Source organism: Anolis sagrei, chromosome 2, assembly GCF_037176765.1.
Source record: "Anolis sagrei isolate rAnoSag1 chromosome 2, rAnoSag1.mat, whole genome shotgun sequence".
Classification (NCBI taxonomy): Eukaryota; Metazoa; Chordata; class Lepidosauria; order Squamata; family Dactyloidae; genus Anolis; species Anolis sagrei.
The window spans coordinates 119,517,076-119,538,124 of record NC_090022.1 but is presented as its reverse complement, the minus strand read 5'-3'; the positions used below and the strand labels follow the sequence as shown (position 1 = coordinate 119,538,124).

The 21,049-nt window shown below is 40.1% G+C and overlaps 1 protein-coding gene and 1 long non-coding RNA gene across 5 annotated transcripts in view; one reads left to right on the top strand and one right to left on the bottom strand.

Annotated features, from left to right (window-relative positions):
• The window catches only part of CYGB (cytoglobin), a 64,034-nt gene that overhangs the window by 6,503 nt on the left and 36,482 nt on the right, over window positions 1-21,049 (top strand). The window lies entirely within an intron of this gene.
• Window positions 8,089-19,234, bottom strand: LOC137096067 (uncharacterized). Of its 3 annotated transcripts, none has more exons than XR_010909218.1 (4): window positions 18,681-19,234; window positions 17,252-17,479; window positions 10,992-11,127; window positions 8,089-8,572 (listed from the first exon to the last, which is right to left on the bottom strand). It is a non-coding gene; the product is annotated as an uncharacterized lncRNA (long non-coding RNA). The 3 variants fall into 3 exon arrangements; XR_010909219.1 differs by lacking the exon at window positions 8,089-8,572 and adding an exon at window positions 9,630-9,916; XR_010909217.1 differs by lacking the exons at window positions 8,089-8,572; window positions 10,992-11,127 and adding an exon at window positions 15,636-17,112.

Below are 21,049 nucleotides of genomic sequence, written 5' to 3'. Positions count from 1 at the left end.
GATTTATCATGAGCTGGCTCTGATGTATGTGTGTATGAGAGAGAGATTCCTTTGTACTGTACTTTAGGCAGCAATATGTCTTAGGACACTATTGGACAATTATAAACATATGCATTATTTAGACATGCAAGAGATCTGTTGCCCTCACCAAGTTTTCTGGGGAATCCTTCACTTTTGTTTCTATCTTAACAACATTACTAATGCTGGCAAAAATATATAGGTTTATATCTTCAAACCAACCAGTCTGAGATAAAACCTGAAAAGGACTACGCTAGAGTAATCCCCTTGCATATTACAGTGGCCTCAAACACACCCACAAAATGATAACAGAGTCTATGGAAATAGTACATCTGGTAACATAAATAAATCTTTTTTAAAAAGAAAGAAAAGAAAGGTATTTCAAAACAGCTTAGGTTTTGCTCATAGAAGAAAACACTATATGAAGATCCATAATATAAGGTTCAGAATGTAATCTGCTTCAGACGCAAGGAAGTGGCAGAGACATTTCTCATCAAAGATCTCTGCAAATAAGTATTTTTTTAAAAAATTAAGTAATAAAAATGGTTGTATTTTCAGCCAATGATCCCTGAAACATGTTATGGCTATGAAAACATCTGCCACACACATTCTACAGTGTCTAGTTGATCTCTTGTCCGAAACAATTGCTAACTGTCTTAGAATGCTCCTGTCACTCAACGGACCAATTTGCAACACACTTCAAAAAGACCCGCCTGCTGGATGGAACAATTGCACTGACAGTCAAGCCCTACAGAGGTGGGCTTATCCATTTGGGCACCATCTAGTGAAGGGATACCAAGGGCAAGCATAATGGCTCCGCTCATTGCCATGATTGCTGGCCTCCTCACATTCTGGGTAAACGATGCATTTGGGAGTCTTCTATATGTGGTCCGTTCCCTGTATGAGAAGGGGTGTAACCTTACATGCCAAACATGCAAAATGGGGTAGGTGAAATCAGTATGCTGCCAATCTCCTCTCTCATAGATGTGCATAAGGCTTCACTGTGTGCAGTAAATACATTTGGATTCATCTTCAGCAGCTCATATGTCTGTCTGTGCCTTGGTTGCCTGTTAACAGAAAGCGACCTCATGAATTTGTTAGGGTCTTGTTCGGCAAGGAGTACTCAGAGGTGGTTCCTTCTTCTGAAATATAGCCTACAGCACCTGGTATTATTCATTGTCAGTCTCCCTTCCCAGTAGTAGCCAGGGCTGGTGCTGCTTAGCTTGCATAATCAGACAGGATCTGGTGCCTATAGGGTATTTAGGTCATTAACTGCTCATATCCATTGGAATAATTTTAGTTACAAGAGCTTGCAGGGCAAATCAGTTTACTAAGAGATCTTCATACAGGATTTCACACTATAATAGTATTCTCATCTATATAATTAAAAGATTAGCATAAGAATTTTAAATTACATGTTAGATGAGTAATACATGAAATTAAAAATTATAATAATGTCTTTGGGCCTTAGTAAATATAGAACAGATTATACATACTCAGGATGAACATTGTGGTTCCTTACTGTAGCATTGAGAAGATTGGTTTAAAAAAACTTGTGTAAGTTCTACATAAATATCAAAGTTGCTTATCATCATGCTGGCTGTGCAGTTTTGGGAGTTGCAGTCAAAAAGAGCAACTTCTCCAAACACTGGATCACAGCACCTTTGTGGTGAAACATTTTTAAAAAAATCAAAGACTAAATCACTTTGCAGCTCTTCCTCACAGTCAATGTATATTGTATATCCAAGCAAACTGTCCTCCAAGAGATGCAAAGGGGTGTAGAAGCAGCAGCACATCTGCCAGACAGGTAAATGTCTCCCTCGTTGCTAATGTGCCCAGTATACATTGGGACATAAGCTAAAACCAGTACAGATGTTCACGTTGCAAGTGGATTCCTTTGAACACAATGTTTAACATATAGTTCCTATAATGCATAGCACAAGACTGCATATTTTCACCGCATGGTGATTATCAACATTCTGGGTTGAGTTAGATCAAAGCACACAAGGTTTGCCTAAACATAGCCATTTATCCTGGGGGTTGCTAAAAGCAATATAACAGTAGTACTCAACCTGTGGGTTCCCAGGTGTTTTGGCCTACAACTCCCAGGAATCCCAGCCAGTTTGCCAGCTGTTAGGATTTCTGGGAGTTGAAGGCCAAAACATCTGGGGACCCACAGGTTGAGAACCACTGCACTATATGTTGCACCAGCATTAGCAATGGTTCCTTCTTTGCTTCACACATCATCATTTTTACTCAAATTTCATTGCATGGCGCCTTCATCAAATTAGCCCTTATGGCCCAACTGTTTTGCCTTTGTCTTCAAGTCTGTTTCTCCAAACTGCTGTTTCTTCTTCATCATTTCTAAAAAAAAATCTACAATAGGCATTTTTCATTATACGACCTAAGGATCCTGTTGTGAATGCAATTACTTCCCTGTTTGCCATGCTAGCCTATTAGATTTGGCCATGTACCAACATTGCTGATGCCACTTTAAGCTCACATCCCACGACAATATGTACTGGCAATGGCATCAACCTTGGTAGTACTGAACAGTTAGATTTTTGCCCTATCCTGCGCATCCAGTAACCCTAACCCTAACCCTAACCCTATCCTGCTCATCCAGTTCCAACAGCATATGGCTGGTGTGTGCATCTCAGTCCGCATCTCATTGGATGTATAGCCTCCGTATGTATATATTAAATTCTATTGACGTTAAACTGCAAAAGAGCAAATAGTGCAGTCCTTATAGCAGACTTGGGCAAACTGCGACCCTTCAGGGTTTTGGACTTCAACTCCCACAATTCCTAAGAGCCAGGCTCTTAGGAATTGTAGGAATTGAAGTCCAAAACCCCTGAAGGGCCACAGTTTACCCAGGCCTGCCTTATAGGAATATTACTCTCTATATGAACAATTTCATATACAGCCTAGCATGCATGTCTCCCAGTAGCACCTTTGAACTTTCTGTATAGACAAGGGCTTCTAAGTGCAGCTTCACTTCCTGACAAACACACCTAGCTCTTAGTACATAAACAGGAAAACTAAAATGACTGTTTTAAAAAGTGGTTCAGAAATAGGACCAAGAAATTAACAGACTTTTCCCAGTTAAACTGGTAGTGTTAATAAAGCTAGAATGAGTTAGCACATGAGAGAACAAGCCTTGCTGAGGAAGAGTCGGCTTCTGTAAAGTGAGACTGGATAATTAGTCTTTTGGGAGCTATCCTGTTCATCTGGACTGGTGTCTTTTGGAAAATGCTTTGGGCTCTTTTAACCTGGTCTTTGATTTTGATCTGACCTGGCCTACATATCTACTTTTGACCCTCCAACAGACTCTTTACAGACTTGACTATTTCCCAGGTGGGTGGAGGGGTAGTTCAATAAATTCATAGGGACGTTCCCTATTATTACTATTTGCTATCAGACATAACAGAGAAGTACTATACAATACAAAACTTTATTACGGTCACTGATCAGCACAAAGCACAGAGAAATGGAGCCATCTTGTTTAACTGGAAACATATAATTAGAGATGAATCTTGGCTTCTCAAGCTGCATTTTGGCTTTCTCAATGTGTCTGATCATTCCCTGATAGGAACACAATGCTGGATTAAATGGATTCTTGGATCTGATATATCTATTTTCCATTGATCCTTGGATCAGATAGATTGGCCCTCTAGGTTTTTTGGACTTCAGTTCTCATCGTTTCTGATTGCTGGCTGAACAAACCGCAACTTTTGGAAACTCAAGTCCAAAACACCAAAGTTTGGGAACCACTGTATAGATCCCTAGCCCCATTTTCCTTGTATGCTTTATCATTTATCTCTTGCTCTTGTTTCAAGGAATGGACTATAGCTGGAAAGATTGTTCCTCATATGCATACCACACTGCTGCAACCTGCTATTCGCCCAGAAAAGACCAATGAGGCAGATTGGGTGGGAGATAACAGAGTAAGGAGAGAAAGAAAAAACACAAAGAAACCCTAATGAGGAAACACTTCCCAGATGCCTCCCTCCCGGTGCATCGCTTTGCAGACACTTTGGCGCAAATGTCTGTGCACCTCTAAAAAGCAGGATGTCTATGGTCTGAAAGCAACAGTACCTGGGAAAGCGGCTCTTGCCCAGCTGGCTCCTTCTCTCATTCCTGCATATTTCACAGCTGGATAATTGATCGCCTCTGCCATCCTGGAGAACTAGGTCATGTAGAGAGGCTGTGGGTAGGCACATCAAGAGCAAAGACAGGCAGAATTGTACTCAGCTGGGTTTTGCAATGCTCGCACCAGTAAATAATTCAACAGCACAGCGACAAGGATTTTGGGAGTCTGTTGCCTGTGTCACCAGATCACCTGCATTTAAGTTAACACAAACTGACAGAAATAAGAGCAATGGAGATTGTTCTGGACCAAGCTCTGGGTTCAAATTTTACATCTAACTACAGAGTCACTTGGTAGCTGTGGTTAAGTCACTGTTTCTTAGACTAAGATCCCTTACCTGAAAATGAAGGATGAGAATAATAATCCTGTTCATGGGACGGGGATGAATGAAAATGAGAGACAGATTGCAAGGTACTTCACCTTCTTTGAGCATTAAAAAAGTGCAATGAAGCACAGATTTTTCTGAAATCAACATTTCTGATTGATAGCATTTAGCAGCTGCAGAACACATAGGGACCAAGGCAGATCATGGTGCTTTTTGTGTGTTGGGTAGTACTGGTGACACAATGCATTAATCCATAGGGCTTATTTTGCAATAATGTGTAATGTGTCATTTTCTATGGAAAATGAGAAACGGGCTTACTTTTTTTCCTGCATTTCCAATTTAACACAGAATTGAAAAAGCAAGCAATATGGAGTTTTGATTCAGCTGTAGAAAAATGTGCTGATCTCATGATAAATCCAAGATATGATGTGCAATTATATAATCAGAGCAGATGTTAAAAATAATAATACTTACATTGATTCAGTGGGTAACAGGGACTAATAACTGGATTGAGGCCTTAGTCTACAATTTGCTGAAATCAGGTTCTCTTTTAAGGTTTCTCCCAAAGTGCAATTCAGCAACAGAACAACTGCTTCAACTGCCAGTTTGGTGGAGAAATGGGAGTACTATGGACATTTTCCTTTCCACAGCATTAGACATCCCAAAGGAACTGTTGTATACATTTATACATTACATAAAATAAATAAAATACACTTTATTTATATTCTGCTTTATCTCTCCAGAGGGACTCAGAGTGGATTACAATATACACATATGAGGCAAACATTCAGTGCCTTTTACACACAGTGAACAACAACATACAATGCAGACAAAGGCCTTCCCCTTTTTTTCATTTCCAGCATTTGGAGGCAATGCTCGTTTGATTTTTTCCATGCTGAGGAGCCTGTTGTCAATAGACATCTCTGATTATGTTGCTGCATGTCTGCATATCTGCATGGGGCATCCATTTACCTGCCTGCTGAGGTGGTACCTATTGATCTACTCACATTGCATGCTTTCAAACTGCTAGGTTGGCAATGGCTGACAGTTGGGAGCTCACCCCAATTGGCAGTTTTGAACTGCCAACCTTCAGGTCAGCAGATTTCCTTCAGCTAGTGGTTTAACCCACTGTACTACCGCAGCCCCTTAAATACATTTATATACTAATAAATTTAATCTAGATGTTCTATATTCAGGAAAGTTTATCAATACAAAAACTGTAAATTGAGAAGCTTCTTATTTGATATCTCTAGCATCAGGCCTCAAAAGGATGATTTTTTTGAAAAATGTTCTGTTATTACTTCAGGGGCCTCAAAGCAAAAGAAATAAACATATTTCCCCTGGTTACCTTAACAACCCCTACAACAGTTTACAGGTGAAAATAGGGGCATTTATCATATTATTTATTACTACATTTTAATCCTACCTTTCCTCTAAATGCATTGAAAAATCCCCCAGTGGCACAATGGGTTAAACCATTGTGCCAGCAGGACTGAAGACTGGGCTGAAGACTAACAGGTCGGAGGTTAAAATCTGGGGAGAGCACAGATGAGCTCCCTCTGTCAGCTCCAGCTCCCCATGTGGGGACATGAGAGAAGCCTACCACGCAGTACTTTAGTTTACTAGAAAACCAGAGGTTAAGCCAGTAGGCTGTTAGGAATTGTGGAAGTTGAAGTCCAAAACACCTGGAGGGCCGAAGTTTGCCCATGGCTGGGTTAAACCAACTTCTTGTAAGAGCTTAGAGACACATACCTAACTTGTAACACTGAAATGGGGACACAGCCTATCTCATGAAAACCTTCCATGCATATATTTGGAAATGTATGTGTTATTGCTTATTTCACATAACTCAGAGGTTTCTCATTATGTTTGTGGGACACCTCTGCATACTGTAGCCGACACACTCATGTGTCACAACACAGAGATTGGAAAACTAAGCTCTAGTGCATTCCTTTAACTGATATCTCTGGCAGAAAATTCCAACTTCCTCAAAAAATAAATTACAAATGTCAGGATTCCACTGGTTGAAGCCTTGACAAAGTGGTGCTAAATTGTTACAGTTGTTTGGTGGAGATACACCCCAATTCTGATGTGTGTGTGTGTGTGCTCCAGCTCCTTTTATGAGCCAGGGAGCTAGGACTTCAGCACCACTGTCATTATTACATATTTTGGACGTGGTTCCCAATTAGCTGGAAACTCTATTTCATTATTTTGTGCCCTCTTGATTTAAAAGCCAAGAGGGTGTGTGTTGACTTAGAAAAGATAAAATAGGAAAACATCCTTGTGTTATCATCAGTGTAAGTATAGATTACTTGGTAGAGTGTATGAAATGCCAAGCTCTGTGCCTTAGTGTGCCATGGTGCTTTACTTTCTGTGGGATTGTATTGACTGGTGTGTACAGTAGAGGTAAAATCCACCCACTCAGAGAGATAACCTTCAGAGAGGTTGGAAATACTACTTTCAAGAACAATGCAAATTGTACAGCATGTCCCTAAAAGGCAAGTGCAGGGAGTGCAAATGTGATTTACTCACTCACTTCGGTAATGAGAAACTGTTGTAGCACACGGCCTATCTGTAGTAGGTTAATTTGGCGTACCAGCTCTATCACAGTATGCTTCATGGCTGAGTAGAAATATGATTCCAATTCTTCCCCAGAATGTGGCAAGGAGTTTCTTTTGCCCATTTTTAAGTGACTTTTCTAGATTTGGCTCCTCTTACACTCAACCTAATGTTGCATTCTGCTCCATCACCCCTTGGCTCAGATGTGCTTTCTTAGTTAGATGCTGCATCTTCAGAGAGCCACTAGCCAATAATGCCATGGTTCTCAACCTATAAGTCCCCAGGTGTTTGGGCCTTCAACTCCCAGAAATCCTAACAGCTGGCAAACTGGCTGGGATTTTTGGGAGTTGTGGGTCAAAACACCTGGGGACCCACAGGCTGAGAACCACTGTAGTTCTGGGCAAATTCTTAGGTGGGGGAAGTGATGAACATCTGACACATTCAGAGTCAAAGAGAGAAGCAATGGGTTGGGTCTAACTTCTCTTCTACTGGGAGGAGCCTTACCTAAAAAGTTATCTCCAAAACACACCAACTGGTAGAAATGGATTGGGGTTGCTTTTATTTCCCTCCTGCATTTGGACTTCCTCAGTGTTCCCATCCCCCCACTAATCAACAAGTGAAGATTTTGGGAAGGGAGATAAAGGACTGCGGAGGGAATAGGGAATGAATTACAATTGTCCCATTTATCCAGCAAGATCAGAAATCTACTGCAGATGGAAGTAGATTGCATGAAGCATATGCTGGACCCAACCGAATGTCATATGAACATGTCAAACCAGAACACTGAAAACCTAAGCAGACATTTATAATGTGAAGGAAGAGATGAAGCAACTGTTCCTCTAATCCAAGACTGGACATTTCAAGCAGCAGGTTTAAATTACAGGGAGGAAGCTTTAATATAAACATTCAGAAGAACATTTCGGCTCCAGATCAGTTTAAGGCTAGGTATACCTTTGCCCACTGATTTCAGTGTTGTCTGAGATGTATAACTGGAAGAATAATTCTTAATTATTATTATTACCATTTATTTATTTATGACATTTTTTATCCCATCTTTATTAATATCTCATATTTATTTATACCTTGCTTTTCTCCCTGTGGGGACTCAAGGCAGCTAACAATCCCACACTAGACAAGTTTCAAAAGTGTTTAAGGACATTGAAAGTCAAAGCTGTAATTGCACTCAGTAGTTAAAATGGGGATGTTTGAACACATGTCTTCTGTTCATTGTGGATAAGAAAAAGGGTGTGCGAACTTAAGACCTTGGCAGACTCTAATTGTAGACACACCACCAAAAATGAGATGTTGCATTCTGGACATTATTAGTATTATCGGTGGAGTCTACTGAAATAGCATCTGTAAGATACAAACGAAGGGCACATCAGTATTCTGTCTTATCTCACCGATGTATCCATCCACAGCCGTGAAATGAATTGCAGAAGAGTAGTCATTATATCAGTTGGCCACAGCAACACAGATGCCCCGAACACTGGCGTATTAGAGACTCATGATGAATGGCTCTGTGAAAGAGAGCTGAATTGTTCAGAGAAAGCCAGGCAAGTGATACAATCAATTATTCAGGCAGTTATCCCTTCATTAAGACCTCATCAACTTTGGATAAGAAGTAGGTCAAGCTGAGAGAATGGAAAAGGAGGGATGCCATAGTTTCTCAGCATGGGCTAATACTTTGGGCCACAGCTCAGAACGTTACTTTTGAAACTACAGCTCCCAGCATTTCCAGCCAGCATTGTTAATGAAATGAGAAATGTAATCTAAGAAAGGAATTTTCCCATGCTCTGCTTTGGGCATTTTTTAAAAGTCTATATAAAAGGCACCATGAATTAACATGGAAAGTCACTTTGTCAGATGTATTGTCGAAGCTTTTATGGCCGGAATCACTGGGTTGTTGTAGGTTTTTTGGGGTATATGGCCATGTTCTAGAAGCATTCTCTCCTGACATTTCACTTGCATCTATGGCAAGCATCCTCAGAGGTTGTGGGACCTCACAACCTCTGAGGATGCTTGCCATAGATGCAGGCAAAATGTCAGGATAGAATGCTTCTAAAACATGGCCATATAGCCCAAAAAAACTACAACAACTCACTTTGCTGGTTTTGTGATTGTACAAGCAAAGAGAAATCTGAGTTTCATGACAGGGCAGAGTTTTGAATTGGGATTTGTTTCATTAGGCCCAAGAACACCCTGCCTACTGTATGGGTCTGACTTCCTTAGATTATAATCTTGAGCCAAAATATATATCTTATATCTAGTAAGTCCTCAGCCATTGCCTCTCAATTGGGAAGTGATGAGATACAGACTGGGAGATGTCTCACATTGCCTCTGATTTCATTTGGGGTCAAATTAGAATGACAATACTATTTGGACAGTGGTAGGACTGTTCCAGAGTGTAGATGAATTAAGCTTTTTTGAACTTCAAGTCCAGAAACAACCCAGCCAGCCTTTTAGAGGTCTCCCAAATATCCAATGTTGCTGCAGTCTGAATCTGGTCCTAGAAAGAAAGCAGAAGCGATTCTTTTTTCTTAGAAGGTTGCAGAAGCCATTTATTGTAATGGAGGGATCACCAATGTAAACAGTGGGGTTGGGTGGGAGACTTTTCTACCTTCTTACTATTCTTCACTTCACATTCTTCTTTACCATTCAGAGAGACACTTTATTGTCCTTCTTGGCTTTTGGACCCAAAGCCAGAGCTAGGATGCCTGTTCCTTCACCCTCACAGATGATGCCTCTTGGTGCTATCACTGGGAACTTAAGAAGGAGGTTTGAGCTGAAACCAGAACTTGGCCTCAATTCAAATCCCTGCTCAGCCATGAAGCTCATTGGGTGGTCTTCTCAAACAAATCCACCTTCAGATAAATCCACAGTGGGGTCCATGGAGGAAACGCATTTAACAGAGAGATAGGATTAAAAAAATCAGTAAATGAACACTGCTTCTGGCTTAGTAACCACAAGGAAGTATGCGAACAGCTGACAGGCTGCTTCCTTTTGCAGAAAAACCATCCTGAGAAAACAGAATACCTTTTCCCTTGGGAAAACTAGAAGCCTCTGTGTTTTGCATCATTTTCTGCTCTAGCTACAGCTTAACCCCTCACATAACAGCCCTGTCTCATACTTGGGAACTGGAATTAAAGGCTCCACTATTGAATAAGAGATATCTAACTGGTATGGCAGCGGGGGGGGGGGGGGGTGTTCTGCAAAAAAAAAAAAACAACCTATGGCCCAGTCTGTGTATATGTGTGTATATGTGTGTGTGTGTGGTTTTGCGCATGCATTGTTATTTATTTTGGCTTTTAAAGTCTCTTCTGCTGTGTTTTTCAGTGTTTTATGAGTGACAGTCACTTGGTGACCTGATATGTGTATTGTGTCCAAATTTGGTATGAATTTATCCAGTGGTTTTTGAGTTATGTTAATCCCACAAACTAACATTACGTTTTTATTTATACAGATGTTGGAAATGCTCATCAATTGGAATAATATATTATAGCTGTGGTTCTCAACTTGTGGGTCCCCAGGTGTTTTGGCCTACAACTCCCAGAAATCCCAGCCAGTTTACCAGCTGTTAGGATTTCTGGGAGTTGAAGGCCAAAACATCTGGGGACCCACCGGTTGAGAACCATTGCCTTAGAATAACCATTGTAATGATAATCATAACTAACTTCCTCACATTATGCCTTCTGAATTCTTCCTCCAATCCTTTCTTCATTACCTTTTTTATTCAGAGATGATTATTTTTTGGTCCACTCAGGGCCCTTCCACACAGCCATATAACCCAGAATATCAAGGCAGATAATCCACAATATCTGCTTTGAACTGGATTATCTGAGTCCACACTGCCATATAATGCAGTTCAATGTGGATTGTATACAGCTGTGTGGAAGGGGCCTAAGAAGAGAGAGAATAGGTAACATCTTGAAAACTTACAAAATCAGCAGAGACTGGATCTCTGTCTCCCTTGAGATCAGCATGTCATCCAAGATCTTGGAGAGGGATTTCTGCTCCTTTCCATCGCCATAAGCACTGGCCCATCACTGTAACACTTCAGCTATAGACTGCAGTCCTAAAGGCGTGTGAAAAAGTATCTGTGTAAACAGAAGACCTGCACACCATTTTTAAAGCTCTCCCAGTTCACAACCAACACAGAAGGTGGTATGAGAGCACAAGGCTTTTATGTGCCACCTTTTCCTGAGAGGGCTTTTTGAAAATTATATTCACTGTGAAGGAGAAAGAACTATGCCCAATTCCCCACTGGCATCGTCAAGGGACCTGATCATGAAGCTTCCCAGAATAAGTGACTCAGACCCATTGTAACCAAGGTCCCAATGCAAATGCCCCCTTTTGGAGCTTTTTAACCAACTTCCATAAGTTCAGGATGAGCACGATCTTCCATTAGCAAATCTCTTCTTCTTTGTCTAAAGTGTCACTGTGCCAAATTTCGAGCACTGCAGTAATTTAAAATTTGAGTTGAGCATTTAGAAATACAATTTAAGCACCGAAAGAAAAAGCGCAGGTGAAGTAACCAAGGAAATGAACCCCCAAAGTAAATATATGTTCTGAGTTTAAATAATTTTGAGCATCTCACTCTCTGCAATGCTGAAAATTTAGGAACTGAAGGGACAATTTCATTTGTGGGCAGGATTCGTATGTGGGATGCAATGTCCACATTTGCTGGCCCCCTCTTCTTAGCTATCTCATTATCTCAGAACTTGAATTGCTTTGACTTTTAAAGACCATTGATTTCCAAAACTTGACCACATGTGATTATGACAACCACTTCATAATGAATTTCTGTTTATATATATATATATAGAGAGAGAGAGAGAGAGAGAGAGAGAGAGAGAGAGTATAGCTTCACATGTTGTGCCTAATAGTAAAATGGAAAAAAAGAACAGTCTTGCCATATTGGGAAACTTGAGTTTTAATTTTGTATATTTACAAAAACAAGGACTTGCAAGACACAAAAAGTCCTCATAGATTAGCCATTAGCTAAATACTGAAAATAAATTATTTGTATTTTAAGTGTTAAGCACCCAGGATTTTTATATTATGTCATCTTTTGTGGTTTTTGTGGTTAAATACTAGGCAGTTTCAGGATGCATGTGATGTAATGGGATTGTATTCCTTTTTGGCTTCATTTGATGTTTATTATGAGGTTCATTAACTTTGCAAAACCAGTCCAGAAAAACAAGTCAATGAAGAAGCATTGAGGGAACAAATATCCCAAGGATTCAAATATTAACTATAAATATAACTACCTAACCAACTCTAACTTTCACATGGCCAAAATCAACTCTAAAGCTTTTCCCACCACAGTTGATGATACTATGGAAGAGGAGAAAGATCCAGGGAAATCTTAATTATTTGACTGGAAAATCAGTTATGGATCATTACCAATTTTGCAGACATATAACTTTTCCACAGAAAACAGACTCTGGTTTAGCTGGTTCATCCTATTCTTCAGCAGAAGCAAGCTATGAATAATTCTGATTGGCTATCACAAAAATATCCCATTATTTTCTCACCTCATTGAGTCAGCATCAAGCAATTATCTTCTAGACTACTGCATTTTTTAATTAAAATGAGAAGAAATTTTTAAAAGGTGCACAATATGCATTTTAATTGAAACATATGGCAGACGTTGTTATTATGGTGGTAGGGGTGTGCCTTCTAGGTACTTCTGACTTATGGTAAGCCTCATAGGGATTTTTTTGGCAAGATTTGATCAAAGGGGGTTGCCAATGCCTTCCTCTGAGTTTCCATGTCTCAACAAGGATTCGGACCCAGTCCTCTAGAGCAGTGTTTCTCAACCTTCCTAATGCTGCAAACCCTGAATATAGTTCCTCATGTTGTGGTGACTCCCAACCATAAAATTATTTTCGTTGCTACTTCATAACTGTAATTTTGCTACTGTTATGAATTGTAATGTAAATATGTGATATGCAGGATGTATTTTCATTCACTGGACCAAATTTAGCACAAATACCCAGTAAACACCTTGAGTTGTAGTTCTCCTACATCCAGAGAGCACTGTGGACTATGATGGATCTGGACCAAACTTGGCACAGATACTCAATATGCCCAAATGTGAACACTGGTGGAGTTTTGGGAAAGCAGACCTTGACATTTGGGATTTGTAGTTGCTGGGATTTATAATGCACCTACAATCAAAGAGCATTCTGAACCCCACAAATGATAAATTGGGCCAAACTTCCCACACAGAACCCTCATGACCAACAGAAAATACTGTGTTTTCTGATGGTGTTTGCAACCCCTCTGACACCCCCTCATAAACTCCTAGTGGTCCTGACCCCCAGGTTGAGTAACACTGCACTAGAGCCACAGTCCAATGTTCAGGTCACTAAACCACACTGGCTGTCCTTTGTGATAAGTATTGTATTGAAAATAGTACCAAAGAAATGGGACAAAAATGGAAAAACTGTGAATAGCAAGATCAAAGTTCCAGCAAAAAAAATTGAAAGCAGGAAAATGGGGCTTTGAGCATTAGTTCATTTCTGTGCTAGACAATAAAGATTTCCACAATGCTTCATACAGTTGGCACCATTTGCACCCAGATAGTCTGAAGAATGGGCTTACAGCCAAAGCTACAGAGTGAAAAGTTAGATTTATGAATCAGAGGATGTTTGGGTTTCTGGCAACAGCTCCCCGAATAATGAAGACAGAGTGAATCTGAGGGCCATTATGCTGTCTAGTGAGATGCATTGCTTGTGGGGATGAAATGACTACACAAGACAAGATTGTGTAAAGCTAGTAATTACTTCAGGACACAGCGGTGGCCTCTGCTCTTTTGAGAGGAGCATCCCTGAAAGCCTCTGATAAATCAAAGCACAGCGGCTGCTGAAATCAGGATAACAATATTACCGAAAGGACGAGTAGCTGACTGCGGAAGGTCAGCAGCAACGGTTTAATATTCAATCGGGAACAAAAAGAGCCGTCCTGTTGCTAGGTTGTCCATATATTCACGTGCCAGTTTTTTTGGGAGAAATGGCAGAAATGAAAGATAGCACAGAGAGAAGGAAGATAGGGGTGGGTTGGAAGGAACCCAGTCACTTTGTCTTGTCATGTATCTGAAGAAGTGAGTGGCTCCCAGGAAGCTCCACATCAATAGCCAGGCCCTTCAGATCACCTTCACATGTTACTCAGCAAGAGGATGAGTGAATTATTTATGGAGGCATCTACACTGTAGAATGAATACAGTTTGTTATGATTATGCCCCACCATTCGGTGATGTCACTTAATCACAACAGTAATTTAAAGCAGTTACACAGCACAATGAGTGATGTCATACTTCATTATGTAACACTTTGTTACATCTTTGTTGCTAGAAAAAGAAATTAATAAAAAGCAGCTTGTAATGTACACCTACTGACTCCCTGGCTTTAGTCTAGGATGAAAACGCAGAACGAGGCACAGTGCACCTTGGGCACATACATGCTCCTCTTCCCCTTCCGTTTGCTCAAGAAGAAGAGAGAGAGGGCTCCCATTTTTTGACTTCTATGCTCTGTACATTCTTGGGGAATTCTTCTGCTAGTTAGAACTTGAGTTAGCTAGAATGGTTCAACTAAAATAAACCAGGATTTAAACTATTATTTCAGATTCTGAACCAATAATCGTTTGCCTAGGTCAATAAATAATATGAAACTCTGGTTTATTCTAAAGTGCAAGTGAAAATCTTTATTGTCCTGCTCTTGTGGAAAAGTGTAAATATAAAATTTGACACATCTAATCTCTATCATTAGAAAAAAAATAGATTTACAAGGCCAATACCTGATTTTTTTTTATTTACTACCATTTTAACTTCGCCACCACCCTTTTGAACAATAGCTTATATGGCCCACTGAGATAAATTATACTGAAGCTAGCCTTTCCACTTCTGTTCTAAGTAAAACTACATGTGAATGTAAGATAATTAATTCTAGAGAGCCACCATGACTTAGAAGTCCTCCCCTTCAAATCCCATCGCCTGGTCAACTTTGGAAACAAACACTCATTCCCTCCCCAATTCCTCCTCCTCCTCCAGCAAGGCTAACTCCAAATTGTTGATGTTGTTATGTGCCTTCAAGTAATTTCTGACTTATGGCAACCCTGAGGCAAATTGGAATTTCAGTGGGCACCATACTTGGTAACACACATTCAATTTCACTGGTCACAGAGTTAAGACCTTGACTTTTTAAAACACACCCCACCCCACAACTCAATGAAGGAATACTTCATTATAGAGTATTTACTACCCTGGCAAAATCATTTGTCAAAATAATTACAACCAGCGTTGCCAGGCTAAAATGGTAGAAGGTTCCAATATTTTTACTGGTTGTGTAGGAGATGGAATATCAGCAGTATTGCTTGTTATCTGTTTGCATGACAAACAATACCTGATGAATTTGTATTGTCAAAGGCTTTCATGGCCAGAATCACTGGGTTGTTGTAGGTTTCTCAGGCTATATGGCCATGTTCTAGAAGCATTCTCTCCTGACATTTCACTTGCATCTATGGCAGACCTCACAATCTTGGAGGATGCCTTCCATAGATGCAGGCGAAACATGAGGAGAGAATGCTTCTAGAACATGGCCACATAGCCTGAGAAACCTACAACAACCCTGATGAAATTCCCTCTTTAGACATCCATTAAAAACGCAGGAGGCTTTTCCAGTCCAGTCTGGCAACTTTACACAGCTTTTAGTCTTATTATGGATCCTTGTTTAAGACCTTTAGAAGCTTGGGGATTAAACTTTGCTCAGTCTACGCACATTTGTTAGGAAGATCCATCTTAAATGGTTCCAGATGCATTGAAGAGAAGAACCGATTGCCAAACACAGTTCACCCATTTATAAACTTGGCAATGTTAGAATAATACTGGAAAGATTACTGTGATCCTGCACTACAGTCCGTTGACAAAACATTTAATAATGAGTTCACTTCCCCTGCATATTGAACAAATCTCTGCTTCCAAAAACATAGGAACCCAGGAGCGCATTCCCAAATGCCTGCATCAGTCTTGCACCTCCACAAAATCATTTTCCAGCTCCTGCAGTTGATTAGGGACACCGTCCTCAAACCTCTGCCTGCAGCCTTCATCAAGCACTGCTTGACACACAACATCACGGGTTCTTGTCTGAGGTGTGGTTATTTCCAATATAGTCTTGTCACAAAGTTTCATGGTGGATTCCACTATGGGAACTAAATTAACATAAGGCTGTTAATAAGAGGAAAGCTTCCTCTCTTGTCTTAACTCATCCTGAACTTAAGCCCTACGCAAGCATCCCTGGGAAGGGGATTTGAGCCCTTTCCAAATAATGTAGAACGTTGCGCTTTGGGCAAGGAGACAAAGCACTCTCTGCCAACTTCCTGGAGGAAACTTTTCTTAGGATTCAGATTTTGGCTTGAACGGCACTCTTCCAACAGCTCCCAGTATTCTGCTTACATTGTTCTAGACAGCCCATAACTATGAGACTTAGAGGTGAGAAATAGGGGGAGGAAGGGACGTTTCTCCTATTGACTTCCTTCATCTATTTTATGATCCAAGCTTTTGTTCACAAAAGATTTCAAGGGGAAAGGCCAAGGGGGAGACAAAACTATACTAAAAGATGGCCTATCCAAATTTCTCCAGCTGTACTTGTCTTGAGAAGTAAAAGGCAGGGCTTAGGATGGAATCAATCAGAGATGGAATTTTATGAATCTCAAACGTTCCAACATCTGCTTTTTATCCATGTTAATTGTGAGTGTTATGCCATTGCAAATATTAGATCTACAGAGTCTTGAAAGAATACAAAATAATATTGTTTTTCTGATGCCAAACTGGATTTGCACAACTGTTTTCTCCTACTGTGAGATGATTTCCCCCTTCCCACCCATTTGACGGGGAAATCCACTTCCAGGGCGTCTCAGAGTTTTGCTCCATGGCCATCATTCAACAGAACAGCTTGATGCTAATAGAGCTGAACTTCAGGAGAAGCAAAATCATAGAACAGATGGACAACGTTTGCCTGCAGGGAAGGTTTTCAACAGGCTTGTCATCAGAAATTATGAGCTGAAATGAAGAACATAGATAAAGGAAAAGTAGGTGAGATAAATACATTATGGTCAGACAGTATAATTAGTGGGCAACAGGAACAAAATATACCAGCAGGAAGAAAAGTATAGCCCTACGAGATCAAGGTCCACTGTACCTCTGCTCTGAAGAACATGGAGGCCAAAGGGGCCTTTGGGGTCAACAAGGCTTCCACAGACTCCTTCAGAAGCCTGGTTTTGAAGGAGCTGGGTCACTTCATACATTTCCAAACTTCAGGCTGTGACTGCTGTTTGTTGTTGATGTATCCAGTGCAGCACTCTTCATGTACAAGATGAAAGTAACTGCAAGTCTGGAGAGATCCCAAGGTTTGCAGAAGTATAACCACCTTTAAGGGGGGAAAACACTAAAGATGAAGATATTTTTAAATATTGCATAGTAGCATCAGTGTCAGACTGCAACATTAGAAACCTTGCCTCGATGTAGAAACCCCCTGGGCGACCTTGGGCATGTCATACACTCTCAGCCACAGAAAAACCCAGTGATAGGGGTTTTCCGGGGCTGAGAATGAATTGAAGGCACACAACAAAACCAATGCTCAATAGGCACAGTGTACAGAGTTCAAGGTTAAGAGAGGTGCCTAGAGAAGAAGAACATCAGCTTGTGGCTCCAATTTTCATAGACCATTAGATCTGCTCTGTTTTTTAGTCTGAAGCTTAAAAAGTTGTTGGATACTATTCCCCAAATAACACATTTCATAGCTCCTCCAAAGTTTGCACCCAAACCCAGAGTAGATGAATTCCTTAAAAAAAATTTTTTATTGTTTTATAGCGTATATAGGAAACAAAACAAATGAACAAAAGAAAAAAATGAAAGGGTGTACATTCAGTGCTCGTTAAACATATGAACAATCAGACTTGGCTGTAAAATTAATTATACCTTAACATTTCTTAACCCTCTATATCCCCCCCCCACCTGTGAACCCCACCCCATGACCTCTGAAGACCCTCAAAGAAGTATCACACAACTAACCAACAACTACCCATATATCCCTCCACCCGCCTACTCAATATGATGGAGCCACTTTAGGGCAGATACCTGAAGATGGAAGGGATGGGGATTGGAGAGAATAGAATAGCATGGTTGCAGGTCCTGCTTGCGCACACCTAATGTGCATCCCATCTCCCAATCCACAGGCACTGACAACAGTCCTCCTCAGCTTGTGCTGGTTCTCTGCCCCATTTCAGACAGTGATGATTATGGAGCTCAGCATGAGTCATTCCATTTGTTTGCGCTGACATGCATTATATAAAACTATAGGGAGCTGCCTTCCTCCTAAGTCAAGCTAATGGTCCATTTAGCCCAGAGCCGTGCAACCTGACTGACAGTAACTCTCCAGAGTCTCAAGTAAGCATTCTTTCCAGATGTCAGACCTGATATTAAAACTGGAAGTTCCAAAAGCAGGTTCTCACATTGTGTGTATGAGAGACAGACAGACAGACAAAAAGAACAAAAGGGATAGAAAGGGGAACTAATTTCAGTTCAGGCTTCTTCTCCCATGCACAACAGTAACCTATAAGGCTACTCACCCTTTCAGCTCAGTGCTTCATAGTGATAAAAAGGTAAAGGTAGTCAGGAAGCTTCAAATCCCTTCTTTTAATCAAACTTCTTAGGGTTTGAAAAACAAAAAGACTTGGACTAGACAGCTCTTCAAAACTAGCATGTTTCCCCAGTGGAAGCCTTCAGATGTGCCTGGAGATGGTGACAACTGGAGTCAATTCATCTGGGGGGCACTATACTTGGGAAAGCTGAAAGACAGAAGGGTTATCCTCTGTGAAGAAAAATTAGTGCTAGCTCTAATGTATCTGTAGAACTGGAAGTACAGCTGAGCATCATCTCTAATAGGTTGAGCATGCATCATCTGGAGTTCCAGAACAACCCAAATCCTAAATGGTAAGATAGTGATACCTTTGCTTTCTGGTTAATGTACACAAACTTTGTTTTATGTAGACATTAATTAAAATATTGTATATAAAATTACCTTCAGTCCAGTGTAAAAGATACATATTGAACAAATGAATTTTGTCCATATACTTGGGTTGCATTTCCAAGATATCTCATTATCTATATGTACATAATTACAGGTATTCCAAAATCTGAAGAAGAAAAAAGATTAGGAATATTCTACCTGTGCTGTGCCTGTACTGAGCTGCAGCTATTTCTTTATTCTTTTCTGTTCAGAAGTGCTACTTTTTAAAGGCAAGAACTCCAATATGAATAAAAAGACCAGACATCAAAACCCAAATTTGCAGGACCTACCTGAAGCATGGAAGTGTGTGTAGGAGTAGTTAAGTGAGTAAGCCATGCTGGAACATTTCTGCTCAAATTTCATGTGAACTCCACATTTTTAAAAAAATGTGCAATATAGTCTCTTGAGAGCTTTTGAGTTCTTCTACAAGAAGCCCAACCTTTCATGATACAGTTCCTTGTTTTTGCTAGTTGTTGCATCCACATCTAATCAATCATAATTATTTTTAAATAAAAGCAAAGCAAAGCAAAGTTTATTGATTAGTCCACTGACCGTATCAATATTAAAGACAAAAACAAAAATGTACACAAGTAGACATTAATCACTATCCTAAAACTCCTGTAATAGTGTACTAACATTAAACACATTAAAACTTGATTAAGTTAAAAGATAGCTAAAAATATCATCATAAAAATGCCAAGGTAAAATTACATACCACAAAAGTTAATTATTTTAGGGGTTGCTGGTGGACAATTCTTCGATTCACAATGAAGCTTCTCAAAGGAGTTTGCTTAAAACTGAGGCATAGGTGGTTGAGGTTCTCCTCTTTTAATTTTCTTTTTAAAATCTAAATGTTAAATTGGTATCCTGCAAAAGAGCCATTTCACTGTGGTAACTTTAAAAAAAGGAAATTAAAAGAGAGAGAAAAAACAAGTGATCCTTTTTTGTTCCAATGCCCTATTAGAATTAAAGGGGTTAAAATGAATAACATGGAATGAAATGTTGTCAGTGGCATTGGGATTTCCCAGAATATGATCCAGAACTACAGAAATGACATTTAGATATCTGTAAATATTACAGGAACTACAGTAACCAATACCACAACTACCCAATGCATCTATCCCAGTGGTTCTCAACCTTCCTAATGCCGCAACCCATGAATACAGTTCCTCATGTTGTGGTGACCCTCAACCATAAAATTATTTTCATTGCTACTTCTAACTGTAATTTTGCTGCTGTTATAAATTGTGATGTAAATATCTGATATGCAGAATGTATTTTCAATAACTGGACCAAATTTGGCACAACTACCCAAATTTGAATACTGGTGGCATTGGGTGGGGGATTGATTGTGTCATTTGGGAGTTGTAGTTTCTGGGGTTTATAGTTAACCTTCTATCAAAGTGTATTCTGAACTCCACCAACAATGGAATTGAAGCAAACTTGGCACACAGAACTCCCATAAAGAAGAGAAAATACTGGCAGGGTTTGGTGGGCATTGATCTTTAGTTTTGGAATTGTAGTTCACCTGCATCCAGAGAGCACTGGAGACTCAAACAATTATTGATCTGAACCAAAATTGGCATGAATACCCAATATACCCAAATGTGAACACTGGTGGAGTTTGGGAAAAATAGACTTGACATTTGAGAGTTGTAGTTGCTAGGATTTATTGTTCATCTACAATCAAAGAGCATTCTGAACTCCACCAACGATAGAATTGGGCCAAACTTCCCACACAGAACACCCATAATACTGCGTTTTCTGATGGTCTGTGACCACTCCTCTGACACTCTCTCGTGGCCCCCAGGTTGAAAAACACTGATCTATCCCATCTCAGCTTGACCCAGGAATTTGCTCTTCCAGTGAATCCACCCATTAAACCACGCTGATCTAATTTAAAAGCATATACATTAACTGAGTTTTAGA